Source organism: Lissotriton helveticus, chromosome 1_1, assembly GCF_964261635.1.
Source record: "Lissotriton helveticus chromosome 1_1, aLisHel1.1, whole genome shotgun sequence".
In the NCBI taxonomy this organism is placed as follows: Eukaryota; Metazoa; Chordata; class Amphibia; order Caudata; family Salamandridae; genus Lissotriton; species Lissotriton helveticus.
The window spans coordinates 251,731,092-251,738,342 of record NC_136057.1 but is presented as its reverse complement, the minus strand read 5'-3'; positions in this window follow the sequence as shown (position 1 = coordinate 251,738,342).

The following is a 7,251-nucleotide window of genomic DNA, read 5'->3' as shown; positions in this document are numbered from 1 at the left end:
CCATAAGGATCTGGTCTACTACCAAGATTCAAACTACATGTTTTGGATGCCGTTTTTACTGCCATCAGCCTACTGCATCAAATGCCACGCCATGACCTTCACACACGGATGGACATGCCCACTTGGATTTACTCCATATGATGACTGCGCGTCTCGCACATACACTGTGGGTGTAGGACTGAACCAATACACTTGTCTAGGTTGCCCATCTAGTCCTGAAGAAGACCCGCAAGGCAGAGGCCACGAATCTCCCTCATAGCCCCTAGTCGGTTCGAAACGTCAATGCCCACATAAGTGGCCTGGATCACTAGCTCCACTCAATGAATACATTTTTGTGTCTACAAACTGTACTGAAAATGTGTTGATTACGTTTGATGTGACTGGGCTTTCAGAACACTGGGTGTAGAACCAGTTCAATAGCAAATGTTTTTAAAGTTCTCTCCCTCACCCTTCTGTGATTCTAATTTCACTTCTTAAACACTTGAGCACCCCTTACCTCCCTTCTTTGCACGTTCCCACTGGAGCAACCTATTTTTCCCTATCTCGCCTCAAACAAGATAAAGTGAATATTCCTTGGTCCACCCTGTGATATAAATCAAAATAAATACTGGGTGTATGATAAAGAATTGTGGTTAATGCACTTTCTTTTCTTTTAAACCAATTTCTGTAAAGTATTGATTACTGCGAGCTTACTCATTCAGGCTTTTGAATCTATTTTTGTACTTATTACGGTGAATTTGATATATATCAGTTTGAAAATAGATGTCTAATATGGGCTTAGGCAGCTGCACAACCTTTTACCTACATGTGTCCTACCTTGCTCTACATAACGGCTCCGAGTCCTGTGATCTAATTACATGCCGAATAAATGTCATGTGGTTTTTTTGAAAAAAGAGCCTAATTTATTATGCATGAGGATTCTTATTAGCATATCTTAATCCCCTGCCTGCAGGATTACCATCTTCTGAATAATAACTCTGTACAAAAGTCACTTCTATCATCATCCTTGGACGACAGGCCCACAGTACCATTAAACATCTAGTTAGAACTCCTGACGGTACCTTTTGGGTATAAAAGAAGAACATCTTTACTGGGCAACCAGAGGAGAATCTTCCATGCTGGCACAAGACGCTGAGATTCCTGCACACAGAAACTCCAGCACGCAGTGGTCTGACATCCCTTACGGGTTGTCCAACTCGAGACCAACATGGGGTACTTCATTCTCTCCCATCAGTAATATGGTTAACTCTATCCTAGGATATTCTTGGCTTTTACCCATGTATACATGCTAGGTAAATTTCGGTACACTTAGGCAGAGTTAGGATCTGAGGAGTACGCATGATTACTGCCATGTATCTATATGCCTACATATATTCACTGTTTTAGAACCATGGTAGAATTCTACCTTCTATTTACTCTGTTGGTGCTTGTAATCATGTATATATGTTTCTGGCTAATGGTTGTCACAGCACACATACTTTGTACTAGAATGATGCTGGTTCAATAAATATTGATTGCAAATGTCCCCATTGTTTATTCTGTGTATTTCTCTGAGACCAAGTGAGCATGAGTGACTGAGCGAAAAGTACTGTACTGTTTCCATGATCCTTGACCGATCAAGAGTTGTCATGTTCGTTAGTTGCCAGAAACTGTTCCCTCATTGGTATGGTTAGAGGAATTATAGTGGCACTGTGAGCTAGCTGGTCAAAAGGCTAACATATGCTTTGGAGGTGTCTGTAATATGTCTGAACACCAATCCCTCAGTTTATGTTGTCTAAACACGCAGATCCTATATATATTTATAGGAACTACACATCAGTGCCCTTCTGCTTTCCTGAAGCTCATTCCATGACTCTGAAATGGTGCTGGTGTGTTGTAACAAACAATGGATTAGTGCCGGGTAGCTTTTTCCAGTGGCAGCTACTCAATTAATGCGAAGGAGCATCACCCAGACTGCTGCAAGCACAGCAGGTACACACAGAATAATAAAATGATACACAGAATGATAAAATGATCAATACCATTGTATAGTTCTGTGTTCCGCTGGCCACAGCAAGTGAATGCTGGGGAACAGAAGATTCTTGCAGGATGACTTTGTAGGTGCAAAAGTATGCATGCAAGATTGGCCAGCTGTCTACCGTCGGCCAATCTGACATGCACACTTCAATGTCTGCAATCCCTGTGTTGTAAAACAGCAGGGGGATTGCAGTCACAGGCCCCAGCTTCAAAATGAGCACTGGTTTAGTCTGCTCCAACCAATCCCGGAGCTGCTCCCATGCATGAAAGCAGCTCCAGGATTGGTTGATTTGCTGCAGGAAGTTAACTACTGTCCTTCCCTTTCCTCCTAATCCGGGAGAGGAGAGAAACCGTGGCCAGCCAACAGAATCATGATCTCTTTGACATTTTCGGTGTGGATTTTAAAAGTTAGTAGGTACACCTGTGCTGTTATCTGCTGGAAGTTGCTGCTCATATGATGAGTGATGAGACTTAATGGTATACAGTGCACCGTGCATGATGGTGCACGTGTGATGTATCACAATGCAACAATCAAAGACTTCTCGGGCCAGGGCTCAGTGCTCATTAACTTTGAGCAGAGGAAGTTTTCAATTTAATGACCAGAAACTGTAGAGCAGGAACAAATGTCTGTTTACTGAAGAATAGAAATGTAAAGGACGGGAGGCGTGGTTACCGCACCACGCAAGATGGCAGTTTGAAGAGGAGTCTCCGCTGCGCCGGACCTTTCTACGGACTTCTGCGGCATTATCATGGCGTTCCCTGAGATGCAACACTGTTCTTTTTGCATCGGAAGGTAACCGCCGTCGGATGAGCTGCTGGTCTTCGTCCGCCGCACAGTGCCTCGCTGATTTTGCAGCCGTCGCGTCTGCCTGCCTGTGTCGCCCGCCATTTTCTCAAAGTGCGTTTCACCTCACGAGTCCTTCCATGCTCCAAAATGACTCGCGGTGAATTATCGCCTCCCCTGTGGCCATGGTAATTCTTTCTTATTCTTATTAGCGCTTGCCACAAATGGGACATTTTTGAGCTCCTCATCACCTCAGTGTGCTGCCTTCTCTACATCCTCTTGGCTTGTTCCAGTGTAATGGCTTCTCATGCGACCCAATTGTTTGCTGCTGCTGTTTAATACCTGAAACCATCTCTTATGCAGTCTTTCATCGACTTACCTTAAAGCCTGTTTGACATCAAGTGACTGCCTGTTTTCACTCACGCCACAGCGCTTCATCAGTTATTGGTGCCAATGCGTCTTTGGTCTGTTTATCCTCGCCATTTTATTTCAGTGCGCTTTTTCTTCATCGAAAGATCTCCTCTCAAGCGCTTTGTTTTTGGATTTATGACTTTCTTCTGACATTTGTATTTTTGCCCTTTCACTCAAAGTGTCATTTCATATTTAAGCTATTTCTTCGCTCATGCTTTATTTTTTCACCTTTCTGATGATTTACATGTTTATTTATACTATGACATGGATATATATTTTTTCTGACGCCTATTTGTTTCCTGTTTAATGCAGTTCCATGCTGTTGTGGATGCTGATTACATGTGCCTTTTGATGTCTATTTTTATCATTGAATGCAGCAACCTTCTGAATACTTTCTAAATAGCCATATTCTGCTTCTACTTTTGTGTGCTCCTATTCATTAGAATTACAACACAGTTTTTTCCTTTATAACTTCTTGTATTGAAGGTTTTTTGTGGCTCATGTTATGCCCTCCTTAATTTCTTTGCTATTGTCATTAACTTTCCTAGCTATACCTCAATTGTCAACAGTGTTCTATTGGCAAATTGCGTAAGCCAAAATTTGTTTTTGTGCCTTCAAAAACTGCTCAGATTCCGACTTCTTCACTCTCCACGATCTCTACTACTAAGACTCAAATGGCAGGGATTACGCACAACCGTTCCTCCTCAACGCAATCTACATCATCCAAGTCTCCTCCTACCACTTCATCTAAACGTTGGAAGCAGGAAGCTCCATCTCCAGTTAAATCGTCTTCCCCTATCTCTATGGAACACATTTTGGAGGAGATTTGTGCTCTACGCCCATTTGTTGAAGACACTAACAATGAAATGCAACTTTTGAAAGAAAAATGGTCTTCTATGGACAGTAGAATTACATCTGTGGAACAACAGATCTCGGAGATGCCTACCCATGCTCAACGCATCTCTTCTCTAGAAAAGTCGGTCCTTGCCCTCCAACACCACACTGAAGATTTGGAAAATCGAAACAGGAGGAATCATCTTCACATTTATGGTCTGCCTGATTCCCTGGAAGGTGATGATCCTGTGACATTTTTTACCTCTTCCTTCCAAAATTACTGGATATGCCACCCACTACTTCTCTCACCATTCAGAGAGCCCACAGACCTGGTCCGCATTCATCAGATTCTCCAAAACCACAAGGTGTCATCATTCTTTTTTGAAATTCACGGATCTACTCTCAGTTTTTTCTGCTGCTAGATCCAAACGGCAAGTTTCTTGGCTGGGCCAGAGAGTGTTCCTCTCTCAAGAAAGGAATTTCTCAATCTTTGTGTGCCCTTATGTTAGAAGGGGCAATCTCAGAGGGCCAGGTTATGCTCACCCGGTCCCCCCAAGACCCACCTCTTCCACAGAACTGCCGAGTCTTATCGTGAGGTCCTCACCGGGGAGGACTTCGAGTCTAGGATCGTACACGCTGAGCTCCCACCACACTACAAACAGACACTACCCCGTTGGGTTCGAATAACACGTTCTTTATATAAGCAGAAAAACGAAGAAAGCACTCTTATGTACACAGTGGTCGAGGGACCACAAAGTCTTGGGAGGATTCAGGAAGGGAGAAGCGGGACAGTCTTTTAGTCTCTGGGTCAGTACGCGGCGTACCCTGCGCACAGCTCTCAATCCTCGAGCCGGGGGGTACGGGGGATGATGGTCGTACTAGCTGCTTCACCTCTGTCGAGTTGGCTCGGTCGTGATGGTGATCTCGATGGTCCAGCCGGACCAGAGTACTCTTCAAGCTGCGACGAGGTCAGCAGGGCTTGATCTGGAGGAGTTCGTGAGGAGCCGCAACAGCGTCAGCAGGGCTCGGATGGTCTTAGAGGTCGAGCCGCGACAGCGTCAGCAGGGCTCCGATGGTTACGAGTTCAGCTCGAGCCGCGACAGCGTCAGCAGGGCTCCGAGGGCTTAGGGAGGACGAGCCGCGACAGCGTCAGCAGGGCTCCGATGGCTACAGTTCAGCCTGAGCCGCGACAGCGTCAGCAGGGCTCCGATGGTTACCGTTCAACTGGAGCCGCGACAGCGTCAGCAGGGCTCCGAGGTTCCAGATGAGTTCTTCTTAGGGTCAGCCGCGATCAGCTCAGCAGGGCTTCAGGTCCAAGATACAACTGCCCGCTAGTTGTCGGGCGGGCCCAGATATAGTCCAGTGGCCCTTTGATGTCCGAACCCTCGCAGGCGGAGGTCTCAAGCCCTGGGGGCTGGTCGTTGGCGAGGTCCGGCGGTTGGCTCTATGATCCTTTGAAAGATGGGTCCGGGAATTCCCAGATGCCCTGCGGGTCTGGAGCCAGCACTCAGGGAGGCCAAAGGTGCGATCGAAACTGCATGGCTTATCTCACTCGGGAGCGCTTTACCCCCCAGCCGGGACTGGCGCGCCTTTGGAGTCTGGGTTTCGCTGGGGCCGGGGTCACGCTAGGCCCAGGGAGACAGGGATCGCGGGAAGGGAAAATGTCTGCCGGGCCTTGTGGGGCATGCAAGGTTAGGCGCTCGGAGCCGGGAGCGGGACGGGGACATGCGGGCCTGGTCGGGGTTTACGGGGGGTTCGGGCTTATCGGGGGTGAGACGACCAGGCTTCGGGGTGCAGGCTACTCTTACGGGGATGCTGCGCAGGGGCTCAGGGTGCAGGCCTACGCTCGCAGGGTATGGCGGGACAGGCGCGAACCACGCCACGAGGCCGGGTCCAACACGCGTCCCCCCCAGCTGAAGGCAGGGAGAACTACCCATCCTCTTGGGGGTTCTCTTCGTTGAGGCGGAAGAATCGGGACAGGCCGTCTGCATTGACGTGGTCTGCACCAGGCCGGTGCTCAACCATGAAATCCATCCCCTGGAGGGAGATGGACCAGCGCAGCAATTTGGGATTCTCCCCTCTCATCTGCATTAGCCACCGGAGGGGTCGGTGTTCGGTTTGGACCCGGAAGTGAGTACCGAACAGGTAGGGCCTCAGCTTCTTCAGGGCCCAAACCACCGCGAAGGCCTCCCGCTCGATGGTGCTCCACCTTTGCTCTCGAGGGAGTAGCCTCCGGCTAATGAATGCCACTGGCCGGTCCAGGCCGTTCTCTTTCACTTGGGACAGGACTGCTCCGATGCCATGCTCGGACGCGTCCGTCTGGACTACAAACTCTCGGGAGTAGTCGGGGGCATGTAGGACTGGGGCCGTACACATGGCGTCTTTCAAGGTTTCGAACGCCTCCTGGCAGGCGGGGGTCCAGCTGACTTTCTTCGGCTGGTTTTTGGAGGTCAACTCCGTGAGAGGGGCTACGATGCTGCCGTACCCTTTGATAAATCTCCGGTAGTACCCCGTGAGTCCTAGGAATGCCCGCACTTCTGTCTGGGTCGTGGGGGCCTCCCAGGCCACGATGGCATCGATCTTGGGCGGGAGGGGGGCTACGAGGCCGCTTCTGACCTGGTGCCCGAGGTAGACTACGGACCCTTGTCCGACCTGGCACTTGCTTGCCTTAATGGTGAGACCAGCCCTCCTCAGGGCCGTCAGCACCGCCCAGAGGTGCTGGAGGTGCTCGGACTAGTGGGAACTGTAAACTGCGATATCGTCCAGATATGCCGCGCTGAACTCTTCCAACCCAGCCAGTACCTGGTTCACCAGCCTCTGGAAAGTGGCGGGGGCGTTTTTCATCCCGAAGGGCATCACCCGGAAATGGTAGTGACCATCCGGGGTGGAAAAAGCGGATCTTTCCTTAGCTCCCTCGGTGAGGGCGATCTGCCAGTATCCACTGGTCAGGTCGAACGTGCTAAGGAAGCGAGCAGCCCCGAGGCGATCAATAAGCTCGTCTGCTCGGGGGATGGGATGTGCATCGGTTCTGGTGACTGCGTTGAGCCCGCGGTAGTCAACGCAGAACCTCAGCTCGGGGACAGCACCGGGGGTGGCGGCCTTCGGAACCAGGACCACGGGGCTAGCCCATGGGCTGTCAGAGGCTTCGACCACCCCGAGAGCTAACATCTTTGATACCTCGGCCTTGATACAGGCCCGGACTCGGT